The sequence below is a fragment of the Syngnathus typhle genome, linkage group LG1, assembly GCF_033458585.1.
Source record: "Syngnathus typhle isolate RoL2023-S1 ecotype Sweden linkage group LG1, RoL_Styp_1.0, whole genome shotgun sequence".
Classification (NCBI taxonomy): domain Eukaryota; kingdom Metazoa; phylum Chordata; class Actinopteri; order Syngnathiformes; family Syngnathidae; genus Syngnathus; species Syngnathus typhle.
Window position 1 is genome coordinate 20,544,396 of NC_083738.1, and position 16,882 is coordinate 20,561,277.

At 41.1% G+C, this 16,882-nt stretch overlaps 1 long non-coding RNA gene across 1 annotated transcript; it reads left to right on the forward strand.

The window, feature by feature from the left end:
* Positions 1 to 1,282: 1,282 nt before the first annotated feature.
* Positions 1,283 to 4,489, forward strand: LOC133160829 (uncharacterized). The gene is made up of 3 exons (XR_009715953.1): positions 1,283 to 1,574; positions 1,665 to 1,701; positions 3,046 to 4,489. It is a non-coding gene; the product is annotated as an uncharacterized LOC133160829 (long non-coding RNA).
* The last annotated feature ends 12,393 nt before the right edge of the window (positions 4,490 to 16,882 follow it).

Consider the following 16,882-nt stretch of genomic DNA (forward strand, 5'->3'; position numbering starts at 1 on the left):
CACAGAAATGTAACGGCAGTCAACTAGTCTGAGCTTCACTGCGGCTTTGACAGCATTTGTTAAAGCACCGATGGCTGACCTTGTCCATGTAATGTAAATATACAATGGTCATTATTAAAGAGAAGCAAACGCGACACGTTAAAGGTCTCGCTCGGTTCAGCGTCGGCCGTCTGGCACGTTCGCCTTCAGAGGGCGATTAGTGACTTTAAACTTGAGAGCGAGAGGTCACCTCTGTCAAAGGCGGGACCGTGATTAATGGACGAGGCCTTGGTGGGTTCCCTCTGGCGGCCCATGTGGCATTCGCCGCAAATACTCGGCTTGATCTACCCGGCTGGGTCTGACCTGCCCTGGAGGTTCAGAGGTCAACAGCGGTGTGAAATATAGCCAGAGCCTCAATGAACAGCGGCAAAAGACAAGAAAGACTAAGTTGTAAGAAGATCTTTATGTAACGGCACAAGTAGTCGTAGGTGCTAGCCAACAATGAGCAAATTCAGGAGTTTTTTTTTTTTTACGTGACGGCCCTATTTATTTTGTTTTATTAAAACCTTAAATACACCGCAAGCTATTACACGGAAATAGGTCATCATCATTTTATTCTCACTAACCTTACAACATTATTGCAAAAAAAAGCTTATTAAAGATTTCATTACGAAAGAAATACCAAACGCCAGCAGGGCAGGAGCAGCAAAGAAGCTACGCAGGCACCGGCCGGAACCGGCAGGTTGCTTGCGGACTGGGGACACAAAGGCTGGCGGATCGATGGGCAGATGTGCAGGAGCTGTGACAGCGTGCGTCATCGAGGCAAGCTCGTGATCGTGGCAGGCAGAAGGTCGGGCCAAACAGAGTCCAGAACAGACCGCGCAAACAGGATGTGAGGCAAAGACGTGGTAAGGAACAGGCCAGGGAGCGATCAGGAATGGATGAGCAAACAAACGGGCAAAGTGAGCAACGGGAGTCAGTTGGAGAGCGGACAGTGAGCGTACGGGTAGCATCACAAGTCTAGGGTTTAAGTAGAGAAGTTAACAAGTCAGGAGCAGCTGACGGTGATGATTGTTGTTGACGGTGGGGCGTGGCTGCGGACGTGAGTGACTTTTTAGTGGAGAGCTGCGATAAGGTTCCACAGGAAAAAGAAAAAAAAAAGTGGATTATTGCACTCCGGCCAACACTTGGGTAGTTTATCTGACAAGTCATGGGCGGAGGAACTTGCCTAAGGGGTGGGATCACGTAAATTAAAAGGATAAAACAATGTAACAAAAAACAAAACACTTCCCTCACACACATTTTCAGGCCCAGCAATTGGTATTTATAGTAGTATTTGTATTTATATTGTATTTAAACATTTCATTTTCATAATGTCCCCTTTTAATATAGTAAAAAAAAAAGCCTTTTTGATTTTCTTCACTACTTTGGCGAGGTCATTCCCTTGGGCAGAATTTACGACGACTTTAAAGTGTGCAACTCATCATATTTTTTTCCACACCTCAGTGTCCCGCTGTCTTGTGTTAAAAGCCTCAGGCCGAAGTCGGACCGGCTCCCTCTCCGACTGCGGGCTCGTGATGAAAGCCAGACCGAAGGTGACGTCCCGCTTATCTTTCTGCGTGTTTCCACTCCAAACATGTAAAAAGATAGACACTAACCATCTCTCTCGTCGTTTCTTTCCCCAGGATGTGAGTCACGTCAGAAAAAGTTGCCGGCCGACAGGTAGAATTTTTCTCACACGGTTGGAGCCAAGAACCTTTAATTGCTTTACCTTCTCTCTTTATTAGTGTTAGAGCTCATTTTTCATGCAGCTGGAGGCAGCCCCGTTGTGGCTTTGAGTGCAGAATGTGCGCTACTGCCACCTGCTGGTCTACTGGTTAGATTAACTTCTGAAAACCTATGAAAATAAAAGAAATTCCCTATTTCCCTTGAGGAACGTCATCATATTTCAACACAAAATCAACACTTGATGTGTAAAATTTGTTGTTCTGGCAAAGCTGATATATTTGATGAGAATTCAATTAAACAACACAAACTAGGTGTCGACTGATGTCAACATTTGGGGGTATTTACACAACTGACCCTCACGTAATCGGCAAGTGGCAGCTGAATTATGTCCTTGATGTAATACTTTGATTTAAGTCAAGTCCAGTTTATTTGTATAGCCCTAAATCACAAGCAGTCTCAAAGGGCTTCACATGGACAAAAATTGACAATTATTCTCAAAGCATCCCCTGATCTTAATCTTGAGAAGGCACCACAGATGGAAGGATCCCATCCTATCCGATTTACTCCTATATTGACGAAGAACCCCTAAAGCCAAATGTGCCTGAAATTGTACAAAACTTCATCATGCAGTAATAAATGAAATGTCAGCAAAATCCAGATTGTTAAAACAAAAGCTACATTTCAAACCCAAAATGTGAGTTATTCCTTTCAATTTGGGCCAAACAATCAACTGGCATAAGATTCTGTCCTGCACTCTAGAAAAACGTTAAAAAAAACCATCTACTTGAACTTAAGTATAAGACAGTATAAGAATTAGTGGAAGTGCATCTAGAACTGCCATCTAGTGCTGATCGGTGATATTACAAAATAAAACTACTGCACATTAACATTTTGGCATACGAGCGGATATTCTCGGTTTTTCTTAAATACTTGTTCACATTTTGGATTTTTCCCAGTTTCCTGTACGTGGAATATTTATCAGTTTTTTTTAAGTGAAAATCAAGGGTCCACTCAGAGAGGCTCCCTAATCAGCAGTTGCCAGTATTAAATTATTCATTAAATACTGAGTAAACTAGCGTCAGTGTTTAGAAAGCAGGGTTAAAGTTTCAAAGGTATCGTTTTAAAAGCAGCGGTAGGATATAAAATTAGCGTTTCAAAGTAACACACTAAAAAGTAGCTCTATCCTATTTGACATTGCTTCCTGTTGTCGTTTGTGTCACAACTGATGTCAAAGAGCAGTAATCAGCCTACAAATTATTCTCCTCTGGTGGTGTTTTCATTGCAAAGTAAGAGGATGACCACAGAGTTGTTTCTGTTTGACTAACCCTTGTTTTGCAGCCTTGTTTATTTTTCCTGAGGGTTGGCGACCAGAAGCAAAGCAATGCACTGCGTAAACCGACCAACCCCGGAGGCATCTGCGGTTTCTGGACGGACGCTTGCGGTCGGACGCTTGGACCCGAAACGACCTGGGAGGACGTAGTGTGATAACCTTGGACTGAGCCGGCTGGGATCCCAGACCGCGTTTATTTGTTTGTGGCCGGCGATAAAATGCTTATCGTTAGGGTTCATTGATTCTTGACGTGAGCGCTGGAGCCGAAAAGGGGGGATTTTTGGAAGTGAAATATGAAACAGATTGCAAAACTGGCAGATAATGACGATCAGCTATTTGAGATATTGCTATTAGTTGATGACATAAGGATTTTTCCCATCAGTGTTAAGGGAGTGAGACTGAGGGGTCAAACTTGTTTGCAATGCGGGGGCCACATCACTGCGATGGTTGAGTCGCAATTAATGCAACTCCCATTTTCTGTTCAAGCCGTGTAAAAAAAAAAAAAAAAAAAAAAAAAAAAAAAAAAACAGACAAATATTTGTTAGTGGTTTTTTGAACAAAAATAGCATGGTATGTTGTCATTTATTGAAAAATCTATCTAGCTATCGATCGATCTATCTTTCTATCATATTATTACACTGTCTACACGTTTTGCTGCACCGTTTGTGTTCAAATATCCATTATAACAAGGCCAGCTTTATTAGCCCGTGTTTCTCCTTGTATGTTAGCATAACAGCCAGTTATTAGCCAAGACTAATAACAATGAACACTGGCAGCATGTCATGTTGAAAAACTGTCATATTTAGCATCGCTATTGTCGTTTCCTTTGGGAATTACACTCATCTGCCCCAAGACCTTCTCGCTAACTTTAAACTAAATATCATCCCAACACAGACGTGACCATTGAACTCAGGGTAGTAAATTCTCTGCTTGCTAAGGGACCTTGGCGCCACGCTCCCAGAGGACCCCAGCTATGCCTCTAATTACGTATCTTTCTTTAAACAGCAGCTTTTGTGTCGTATAAATTTGTGGGCTTAAAGGGGGGAGCGATGGACTATTTTGGGGGTCTCTTTGGCCTCTTTGTCGCATGGTGTTGAATAAGGGTGTCTGCGAGCTGTGCTTTGAAACTCAACTAATGACTATGATGAGTTGTTTTTTGGATGGGACACTTGTTTTTTTATGGATGGGACACTTTTAACGGTGGTATTTGAAAAAGCAATGTTGCTAACAAAAACAGAAGACCATGTCAAGAGTCTCCAGTAGGCTGAATGTGTGCACTTCACAATAATGTGTGATTTGAATGGTACATTTAGTGCTGATGAATTTAAAGTTGATGTTTATTTGAGAGAGGTGTTTGTCTTATGTTGATGTTTGTGTGAGGGTGGTTTTGTTTACATTTTTTAGGCATTTATTACGATTTCTTTTAGGCATTTTGTATGTTTGCTCGATTGTTTGAGGTGGGTTTGCCTTCTGGTAATATAATAAAATATAATAAAAAAAATAATAAAATATCTAAAGTTCATGTTTTGAAAGTTGAATACTTTCAGAGAGATGCTTGTCAGATCCGAAATAAAGTTGTCTTTTTTATTTTTTGTATTTTGATGGTTGATTATCTGAGGGTGCCATTTGTTTCCACCAAAATTTCCAAACTAAAACAAACAAAAGAAAATATTTTCAGCCATAAAGAAAAGAGGACTGTAGTTAACACTTGGAGTCACTGCCGCAGACCAAGCTGAATAGTTTAATAGTCAAACCGCTGCTTAATAATTCAAAGGATAGCACATACGGGACTGGGAAGTGTATATCATAAAAAGGATATGAACATTACGTAGCTACTCGTGATACACATTATCGTGTCTGTGGAAATGGAGCAGGATCTTGAACATGAACCCAGTGTGGCTTTATGTGAATGAGCGAGCCTCGTCCGATAAGCAAAACGGCCGGGCTCCTCCAATGGCTTGCCTTCATGAAGCCAAAGTAGTTTAAACGTCAACGCTATTCCACATGACTCTCGCTGTAATTCAGGGTGTTCCCCCCTCCCCTTCCAAACACCATAAAACAATTGTAGGTTGGCAAATATAAAACACGTTATCTCAGGGAAAATAAGCAGAATTATGGCCGCTGCAGGGATCGGGAACACAAACAATATATCAAATATGTCAGCAGATGTTTTAAAAGAGACATGATGATTTTCTTTCGTAACTAAAAACACTTCCAAGGTGTCTTGACATGTTATTCAGACTTAGACAGTTTTGGGGGGGTGGTACTCTGATGATGACAGAGGGCGGAGTTTAGATTTTCATTCTTGGAGAGACCAATTAACTACAACAATACAACCCTTTCAAAATTCCATATGTCCCCTTTGAAGTAGTGTTACGTAGTGATGCTCACTTGACTGCTGCCTGCAGCAGTTCTGCTTGTGACCCACGCCCAACCCTGTAAGAATATTCCTAAAGTGTTGTTTGAGTTGGAAACACTTGGTGTTCTCGCAGCTTTTTTTTTTTTTGCACACCTTTTTGTCTAATGAAGCTGGCGAGGACTTTTGGAGTGTGTGGTCAAATTTGCAGGTCGCGTCGCCAGAAAATGGGCTGTGTTGAGTTTGGTTTGTCTCCTGTCGGGATACAAGTACAATTAAAAATGCAGACGGATTTGGAAAACATTGGTCCCCATAGGAAATCATGGACTCAGTAATAATCCGTGAAATCAAATCAAGCTCTCAGACACTGGGATGTGGATCAACAGAACTGCTCATATGTTGTCACACACTGAGGGAATAACTTCAAATGAACATACACCAGTTCATTTTGTAAAAATACACGTTGAGAAGCGTGCTGTGTGGCAACCTGAGGCAACCTCCACCCAATTGTCGCAGTCCGATGTGTAAATTTTAACACAGCGAGTGTGTGTGTGTGTGTGTGTGTGTGAGGGGGGGGGGGGGTTAGTCCAACCATGTGTTCTGCATCAGATGATGGAATTAAACTACCAGTGGTTTAATTAACCCTGGTGGTAAGCTAAAATTCATGTTGAATATTTCAAAGCAATTGCACGCTCTCCCAAAATGAAAAAAATAAAATAAAAAATCAGACCTGGTTCCTTCAGGCTCATTTCACGGCTGTTATAACAAATCAGCACCTGGAGAGAAGACGTGGGAGAAGTGTGCACGCATTTGGATGCCAGTCGGGTTTTCTATCCGCATTGACGCCCAAATAAGGAATGTCAATTTAGTTGGGATTTTGCTGCCTTTACTTGCTGACTGACTGTACAGTCGTAAAGGAATTTTGAGCACAAAAAAGTGGCAAGACCCAGAAGAAAAATAAAGACTCGCTCTTTCAGCTCAGCCTAAACATGGCCGAACACATAAATAATGTGAAGTCGGAGCAATGGCGCACGTTTAAATTTGGCCCTGGTAGCCAAAACATAAATGTGAAACCTTCCGGGACCGCAGCTGGGCTTTGACTGTACTGTACTGCACATTACTGTACTAAACTGCATAACTAAGCCATGGCAACATTAAGACAGAATCAAATACAAGAGACAATATAATGCTTAGTGTCCATTGTCACTGCATCATACAAGAGTTTGAGATATTTTGTTCCTCTATATAACCTAACCTGCAAACTAAAAGCATACCAACCAACATTAAACCCTAAAACCTAACCTCAAAAATAAAAAAAACATTAATAACTAAATTTCAAAAGTATAGAATAGTTACACAAAATAATAAATTTTCCAAAATTAGTTGTCTGATGTTGGCATCTTTGTAAATCTTCCTACATGGGTCTAAAAAAAATCGCAACGTAATATTGACTGGAAACAAAACAAAATACACACACCCAAATTATCTTTCAAGTAACCTTCAACGTAATAATGTTTGGTTTCGTCCATAAAAAAATATTCCTACATTAGTACAATAAATGAAGAGTAATTCCTAAAATACACAATACCGATTGAAAAAATATATATAATTCAACAGTGTAGTAATAATGTGGGTATTTTTTAAATACAGTGGTTCGGAAGATGAATGAATGAATAATTGAAAAACAGATTGACTCTTAAAAATAATCTTCTAGATACCGTAATTTCTGGAATATGAGCCGCACGCGATATAAGACGCACTAAAATTAGGGGAAAATTCTGTTTACAAGTCGCACTGGAGTATCAGCCACGGGTGTTTTATTGTTTAATTTCCATATATAAGCAAATATGGAAAAATCATACAATATCATAAAAATCTGGAAAAACAGTTTTGAAGGTAATATACATATATTCACACAAAGTAATAAAAATGTAATAAAAAATATTTAAAAATCCCTAATAAGAAAAACCTATATTGTATATAATATTTTGCTCTCCAAAAGTACACAACACAGTATAACAAGTACTTTTTTTGCAAGAAGTAAGGTGGCCCCAAAGGTTCCAAAAGGCTCCATAATGGGCTGATGAGGGAACAGGTCGAGCTGGCCACTCGCGTTACACAGCTGGCCCAATTTCAAGAGTAAAAGCAGCTTACTTACATACTTGACAAACAAATGCGTTCTCCTTGTGGTCTTACGCCACTGAAAAGCTGAGCCAAGTCAAGGCCTTCCAGACCTTCATTTCCTGCTATTGACCGCAGCTCTGTCGCTTTTAACCGCTCAAACAATAACTTGGCACCAGAACATATGAACGACGGGCACTGGCATGTACGCACAAAGAAGCCTGACTGAGATTAATACCAAAAGCACGATGTGTAAGAGTACTTTTGTACTTTCATTTTTGTGTACGTGCACTCACTGGGGGTCGCCTCAGTTCCATGTATAACTGCCAAACACAGTACTTTGCAAAATTCATTCATCTATCAAAAAATTGGTGATTTTTTTTATTGTCAATATGAGGGTTTTAGTAGCCAGCCGTCAAACGTGGCAATTTTGCATTTGAAGTTTCTACAATTTCTGAACAGTTTGTTGAAGTGTGCAACTTCTTAGCAATAAGAAACAATGGTGTACTTGAAAACTGCATCTCAAGGGACTTTTGGGTAAATAAAGTAGATTGAATATGCGTATTAATGCCCTTTTTGTTTACAGAGACTCCTGCCAATGAGAATTCCACGAGCCAAAGATGAGGAGGAAGGATTGGAGTTCATCTCCTTGTGAACAATAGCAAATATGGTAACTAGAAGTGAGCCTTGCCAATGTGAATGTGATATTTCCTGAGATTTTAATTAAAAACATCCCAATCTACCCCTGAGTGGGTTCTGTCTTGGCTCATGCTCCATATACTGAATAAACATTCTAACAAAAAAAACCTTGACGCCGCTATGATTCTGTTTGTTTTTACCCAGCAGTGCCGACAGAATGGCTACATCCTATTACAATTTAATGCTAAATGTAGTATATCAAATGTACATAGAAAGTAATAGTGACATAATACGTCAATTTGCTACACTCTGCAGAAATCCACCCATTTATTTATTTTCTACCACCTATTGCTGGGTGCAGCAACTGGAAGCAGAAAAGTCCAGATTCTCCTCGGTGACTTTTGGGGAATCCCAAGACGTTCCCAATCCAACTGGGAGAAATAGTCTCTCCAGCGTGCCCCGGGGTCTCCTACCGATTGGGCGCGGCCGGAACACCTTGCCAGAGACGTGTCCAGGAGGTATGCTAACCAGATGCCCTAGCCACCTCATCTGGCTCCTCTCTGCACGGAGCCCCTGAGCCATTCCCGGTTGACCAAATGTATTTTTCATGCTGTGAAACATATTGATGACCCATGTGTATGGAATGCGCTTCATAAATAAAACTGCCTTGACTACTGCAACTTAAAAACTATGGATAATTCACCTACATAAAAGACAAGGTTTGTATGTACCGTATTTTCCGCACTGTAAGGCGCACCGGATAATAAGGTGCACCTTCAATGAATGGCCCATTTTAAAACTTTATCCATGTATAAGCCGCACCGGATTATAAGGCACACCTTCAATGAATGGCCCATTTTAAAAGTTTGTCCATATATAAGATATATACATTTGGCCCGCGGGCCGGACTTAGGACACGCCTGCTGTAGTGGCTCAATATTGGTCCATATATAGACCGCACCTCATTATAAGGTGCACTGTTAGCTTTTGAGAAAATCTGAGGTTTTTAGGTGTTCCTTATAGTGCGGAAAGTACGGTAAATACAGCATTCAAATGGAATAACAAGTTGTGTGTTTCTTTGAGCTGAACATTTATTGAACATGAGCACTTTAGTTTTAGTGCACTTTATTTAGGTGCCTAGTATGGTGAAACAGGCATGAGGGTGTTTATTGTGAAAGATTTGTGATGATTGCATCGGGCGCTCAGGTTTTATTTATGGGCAAAACAATACCGCAGTGAGAACCACAGTGATACGCAAACACATTTGTGGCCTTTTTAAATACGTTAAAAATAATGGCTCGGCGTTTTTAAAAAAGCTGGCAACCGGCTGTCGTTTTAATAACCCTTATGTGTGCTTAATTCGAAAATAAGAGCCATTTATGAGTCTTGTTGCTTTACAGCTGGATAATTTGCGGTTCCAGCTGAACTGTTAAGGTTGATTTGTGCACTAATTCTCAACATTGAACATGTCACAAAATTGTAGTAATTTGTAATGCAGCAAGGACTGTAAATGAGTATAGTGAGTTTAAAACATGACCACCAATGAATATTTCATTGTATTGGTATAATTTGTCACGTATTAGATACATTTTAAAGGAAGTGCTGTGAAATGGCAGATCTCGGGGTCACCATCCTAGTTTTCTTAAATGGTTGTCACTTACCTGATCTCAACCCTACAGAACATGCTTGTCACTTACTGAAGACAAAAGTGAAGACGGCAAGGGCAACAAGAAGCAGCGCAGAAGAATATTTGAAGGAATTTCAATTCGGCCAAGGCATTAGCTTGCCCTGAACCAAAGCATTCGTTTCGATTGCTGAAGATGAAAATGACGGTCGCAAGAGGCACAGAGAAGCAGCAGAGAAAACTTTCTGAAGGCAAAAAATTTGAATAATCAATGGCCAAGTTGTTTTGTTTTCACTCCAGTGTAGCTGTTTTCCCCCACTGACCAAAAGCAAGTCAATGAAGCAATAACCACAGACAAGCAGCAAGTTGAGAAATTTTGAAGGCAAGGAATAGAATGTTCTTAAATGGTCAGGTCTGAGGCCTGATGCTTTTCCCACAAGACATTGTGAAGGCAAAACAAAACCATACGATCAACATCGTCGTCATCGATGGCCATCTATTATCGACAAGTTTTCACTTACCTGGTTTTCCACTTTCATCAACAGGTTTTCACTTACCTGGTTTTCCACTTATCGAAGGGAGTATCAAAGTGGTCCAAGCAGGACCTGAAGGTGTCAAACCAAGCTCTTCCAGAGAGGAACCTTGCGATTCGAGCACTCATTGAATGCATAACATTTCCATTCAATATTCCGTTGACTCCGTTTGCCTAAAAACGAATAAGAACAAAAAAAAAGATCAGGCAAAGATAATTAGCAAGCAACAGGGGAGACGCGCGTTTTTGCTGGTGTACTTAAAGGTTGCATGAGAGCTGGGGTTTTTTTTTATTCTATGCCCCCCCCCCCCTCTCCTATTCAAACGGACAATCATGAGAGCACAAGGTCACCCCCCCCCCAGTCAAGCCTGCATGCCACATGGTCAAGTAGTCAACTGCAGAGCCAAATGTAAATACAGCTCTTGTTAGTTTTTGCCTTTAACAGGAAGTCAAGCTGGGGTACCTTCGTCCATTAGGTTCTGGCAAATGAAAAGACATAATTCACATTATTAAGACGGTCGGAACAGAGGTGAGGGAAGGGACGGAGGGTGTGTGTGTGTGGGGGGGGGGGGGGGGGGGGGGGTCTGTAATTGTCACACAGTGCAAAACTCTCACCCTGCCTCCTAATTGAATGTGTCAGTATGTCCTCATCTGCCTATTACAACAATGTTTAAGTCCTTGTAGAAGAAAAAAAAGAAAGAAAATAAAGAGTCAGACATGAACTTCAGCTGCTTGTTTTTGCTGATAAATGTTTGCTTTTGTTTCACTGTCACAAAGATCTGCTATTTTTCATTATACGGCCTTGAAATGTGGAGAATTTCCAACGTGAAATTGCTGAGCTCATTTGAACTGTTTTGCTAACCAAAAACTGCGGCACATATGTAGAGAGTGAGGAATGACGTAAACAAGTTCCGGTATGAATGATGATCACATTTTAAAATTGTCTCCACAGCACACCACAGAATCTTTAGAACAGCTTCAAAAGCCTCTTTCACCTAGCATTGTGACTTTCGATGGGGCATGTCTATCATGAGTGGAACCACAAAAAAAAGGTCAAATGAACCCAAGCCCAAAAGAACACAGAAGTGGTCATTTTAGAACCATGTGTTTAAAATACGGTTTGCTTTCTACAAAATTTGAATCACATCTACCGGACAAACAAATAGGAAACAACTGTACAAACTAGTAACTGTCTTTTTTATCGACGCTGGCAATTTTCCATTGCGCAACGCTACAACGTCGGCCGCATTTCATTCCCGATTATGGTGATAAATTTCACGGCTGTGCACAATCCTAAATAACAGCGAGCTGTTACAGCCATGCAGGTGTGGTCAACGTCAGTCGGGAGTTAGCAGTCGGTAGTCAGACTTGGAGCTTTGCCAAAGCATGTTAAACTCTAGCCCATTTGGCAGGCCTAAATTATATGGCTAGCATGGAAAAATTACGGGCGAGACCTGGAGTAAAACTGTAACGGAGAGGAATCGAGGATTGTCTTGAGTAATTAAATACATGGGAAACTGCTGAATAGGACAGAAAGAAAGTACTTCATTACAGTGTTGCAAAAAGCCAAAGCAAGTTAAAGTTAATTCTTCGTCTCCTCAGATCCGAGGATTGAACGGGTTTCTCCGACAAGGGATCCAACGAGAATGGCAAAATTCACAGCAAGTGTCTGGTCCATGAATGGAGCAATGTTCACTGGCCCACATGCTCAATGTCAGAGGTCACAAAAGGGTTCCTTGGACTTTACTTTATTATTTTAGCCACACATGCTAACCATTTACAGGAAATGGTTCCGAAAAAGGACACTAACTGAATGCACGTCTTTATTCACTCCCACCTCATTAAATATTCGCGGAGTGAACCCCTCCCTTGCATCGCTCCCATCTTACTGTGTGTTGCACTTGACCTTCAACCCCAATCTAAGATGGTTACATCTAACTGGGCAACAAGAAAAAGTCTTTTTGTTGGGGAGGGTAGTTTGAATGAGAAAATAAGATTAAGCACCGATGTAGAGGAGAGAAGTGGGAGTAAATGCTCACAAATTGGAACCAGCATAACCTCGAGATGCTGGACCATCTGTTGGGGTGTCAAGTTGCTTTTGTTAGAGTAACTTCGAATGGTTTTCTGCTACCTTCAGGTTGTCTGATGATGTACAAATGGATTCAAGAATGGGGAATAGAGTTTCAGCTATTGCCGTTTCCATCATTTATATCGCCTTTAGCCAGTATATTACTCAGACTTGACTCATCTTACCCTGCTACCAATCGTTAAAAGTTGGAACCGTTGTTTTTTTTTTTACCTATTATTATTCCGACAACGTTCGAGGCTAATCAGGCAGCTCCAAAATGTACCAGGTTTTAAAGTGCAGACATCCCAATTATAGGAATCAAAAGGTGTCCTTTCAAAATGTACTTGAGTCGCAACTCTGTGAGAGACACAAATTTCACTGAGCAACATGAAATTGGTGGATATTTCTTTGACAACCGGGCAAACAAAATAGTTTCAAGAACCCTTAACATAAATTGAACTTGAATCTGCATATGTGATGTCTGAATGAGCCCTAATGAGAATCAGGAATTGATTCTGTTAAATGTAGGCAGTTTCTTTTAGGACACAATCTAATGTTGGAGCTTGGCATCAGCTGGAGTTTTTTTATGGATGGAAAAGAGAGCAAGTCTCACCCTTTGACAGGGGCAGAAACCCAAGAGATTCAAAAGACGGTCCAATAATTTTCCGCATTTTCTAGCGTGACACAAATCAAATATATGGTTTCTCCCCAACACTTTACACGTTCTAAACCCTACAGACATCAACCATACAATAAGTATTTCACCTGGTAACCCGATAACAACTGCCCAGAAGATTTTTTGCAAAGAAAATGTTGTCAATGGGAAAAAAAAATTCAAACAGAACCCACATACAATCTGCGATTGTCATATGGCTCAAACGAGATACACAAAAGGGTTTTAAGTCTCACAGATTCCTTCTGCTTCGTGGCAGTTTTTGCATCCACTTTGATTAAAGTTTCCTTTCCCATAGAAAAACTGCCCATCTGTCTTCCAGGTATTTGTTACAACCTACACGAAGCAGATATTATAGAGCATAGATCATGTTAACTGTCTAAAAACCACATCAAAGTATCAGTCAAGACAACCTTCTCGAAGATAAGGGCTCATTGAAAGCATGCGCTTTTAGTATATCATGTTTTCTGCCTATATTGTCTGCGCCGTACATTCATTCAGGTTAAAGTTGTCACATTAAGAGTGTGATTTCCTTTGACAGCCATGTTTTATTTGGCTTTAGAGCCATTCAGTAGACGGGATGGAGGTTCATTGGAAGACAGCTCAGAAATCACGGCAGCCTTTATGTTCATATCGCCTCCTTTGAAATAAGCGGATCATATAGGCATAATTCTGATGAAATATGGGTTTAGACTGCAATGAAATGCTACTGTCCCTTGGATTTTCTTTTAAAAATACAAGAACAGCAGGCTCCACGAGGAGGAGAGGGTGAAGGTCATCCCCTCACTGCCTTCCAATAACAGCTCCCAGGAGAGTCAATTTGTCCGTGTCTTAACCCGGTCAGGTTTACTCCTGGTGATTTCCTTGCTTATCATTTGACTGTTTACTCCATCTTGTCTTTTGCCTGCTTCTTTGCGCTCAGCTATGTGGCCAAACTGCCAGCACGTAGCCTTTTTTATTTGAGCGCCGTACATATGGTTGAAATCTGAGGCGGGCGGCTGCACTGCCAAGCCACAAGCCTCGTAATGGAGAACTGGCGCAGGAGAATAAGCCATTGTTCTTGACGCTAGTCACTGGATGGATGCTGGATGGAGGAGTCAGGAAGGATGTAGGGAGGGGAGTTGACTCTTGCCTAACGCAGGGCCCGGGGTCAAAGGAGAGCCCCGTAATCTTGTCGTAAATCCAGCGACGGGGAGGAAAACGCTGCCTGGAAATCATTTGTAGGGACAGGATGCAAAGATGTTAGCGAGGCGATCGTGGGGGGGTTGATACCCTGCTGTCAGATAGACTTCAGGCTAAAATAACTGGAACCTGAACCTCTCCGATTCAAGATACCCCGTTCATTGCGGGAAATGAAGTATGTTCCAGACATGAAAATTCATAATTACAGAGAGCTCATATACTATTTTTTTTCGGTTTCCTATTGTTTGCTCCCTCCCAGATACAACGTTCTGCCCTCTATATATCTCGGAAATAATCATTGCTATAACGCCAATTTTTAGTTTCACCTCTTTTTTTTCATAGGAGTACCATGCATGTATGGTTACATTATGCCGAGCAGTATGAGGTAAAAGGTGCCGGGTAATTTACAGCAGGAAGAAGAGACTGTGAAAGTGTAAACTCCAAGTTGTTGTTCCCACAGAGCAGAAAGAATACTGCCTTTGAGTATTGTTGCAGCTCCCGCATAGTTGTGCTCAAAGTGTTTTTTTTAACTGTTCTCAAGCAATACAATAAATGTCTGAAAATTGTCTTGGTGACTGTTCAAACGTTTCACCACACAAGGGTATTACAGTAAGACGAAATGACTAGTGTCCCTTTCCCCTCGATGGCTTGCTTTATGGCAATTAATCCTCCCACAATACACTGCCGACCAACCAGTCCACCATTTTAACAAACAACAAACCGCAAATTGGATTTTTTGGGTGAGACATACATGGTGCTGCGTTTTAGTGTTTTTGTCCTTATTCTTTGAGTTCCCACCACTAACTTTCATCAATTGTCCTGTGCATCAAGCAGCTGCTTTCAGTTTTCCTAAAGACCAACTGTGAACTCTCTGCCAGTACCCCATAGTTGGTCACTAGCGGGTGAAGACAGTGGAGATGTTTCTCGGAAGTCCAGGCGGACCAAAACAAAAAGAAATTAGCGGATGGGCTCCACTCGACAGCTGGTCTGGGGTACTGATGGAATGCCAAAATAAGCAACTGCTGCCTAACTGAATCCACATGTCAAGCATGTTTGCTTGTTGTGGAACGAACAGTAACGGTAGATTCCTCATCGTCATGATCTGTAGTGCGATTGTTTTGTAGACTGTGTAGTAAAAAGAGGAACTATTCAGTCTGGATCGGCTTCCATACGGGTGATTATAAATACATCTGCTTCTGATTGAACATGCTTTACTGTACAAACCGCAATCTGTTTTCAAGTTCATTCGAAAGTCTGACGGGTGCGAATTCTTGTTGTTAAGCTACAATTTAAACACACTCCTGAGTTAATTATCGCTCGGCCACACATGACGATTCTGACAATTATAAGGGTTCAATTTGCCTTTACCTTCCACTGTAAATTACAAGAATGACAATACCTTGTAAAAAGTTAGTCATGAAGAAGTAGAACCCAATTTTGACTGTTAACCTCTATTTTTTTAACAGTTTTTGTGCTTTATGAAACTGTCACAAAATTGCATTTCACTGTTGATGTGTGGATAATCACACTTATTTTTTGTTAGCCGGGTGATCCCACCCCAACAAACCGTACAAAAATCTTAACAGCCAAGATCCATCATAACGTATTGGCAGAATCTTGTGACACTTACAGAAAGAGCACAAAACTACTCTGATAGCTACAAAAAGGAGACCTTAGTGATTTAGCATCTAAGGGAAATACTCACTTCAATGTCTCTCAATCAATATTCACCGTAAAATAGTTAATTGCCAATTAAACTCCTTATTCATTGTATTAAATAGACGTGTAGATTTTTTTCAAGATGACTCAGCAATTTTGATGAGGACACTAAAATTTAGCCATGAGGTGGTGATCTGTGAACGTGAACAATTTGCTATGGATCTTAACTAAAACTGTTTGGCCTTGGAGAAGATTCGAGTTCTTTAATGGCTGTCAAACACTTCCCCATACCCATTGGTACAAATTTCCATCTGTTTATATGGGACCTCTGCTTTGTTGTTTCTTCAGACGGGCACCAGTCTCAAGGCTGGAGAGAGAAAGAGAGGAGCTCGTTTTTATTCTCCATGTTGTCGTAGCGGTGCGAGCTTTTCTAACATCACAAGAGAAAGCAGCCACTGTCCGATAGGCCAGCTGTTTCCTACAACTCCGCATTTCCTCGGAAGGTAAACCTGCAGTAGTGTCATCCAACTCAACAAACATAAGACAAGAAGACTGGCACGGCACACTCCTGTTTCTTTGCGAGGCACCCAAAAATGTATTATCTCTACAGTTTTGTTCTTTGTTTCCCTAACTTTGTTTTGATTCTTATAGTGGTCCTAGTTCTGGCCAAACGCCAAACTAAAGCATAAAAAATGGAAGAGGAAGCAAGGCAACTAATGTCAATGCGACACAGGATTCGGCCAACCAAAGCTTGTTTGCCGCCATGAACACAGTCCAACACAATGCACTCCCCTCCCAATGATTTCTGAATACAAGCTAAGTTATAAAGCAGTCAACAGCTCGTGCTTGAACGATTTCTGTCTCTACTTCCTAACGCATTGGACTTCAGCACTCCTATTTGGGGCACTCAAAAATACTGAATGGCGTATTTGAACAATGTTCGGAATTTCCAAATGGTCAGAGAGAAGCAGAGTGGCTCGGAGATTATTTT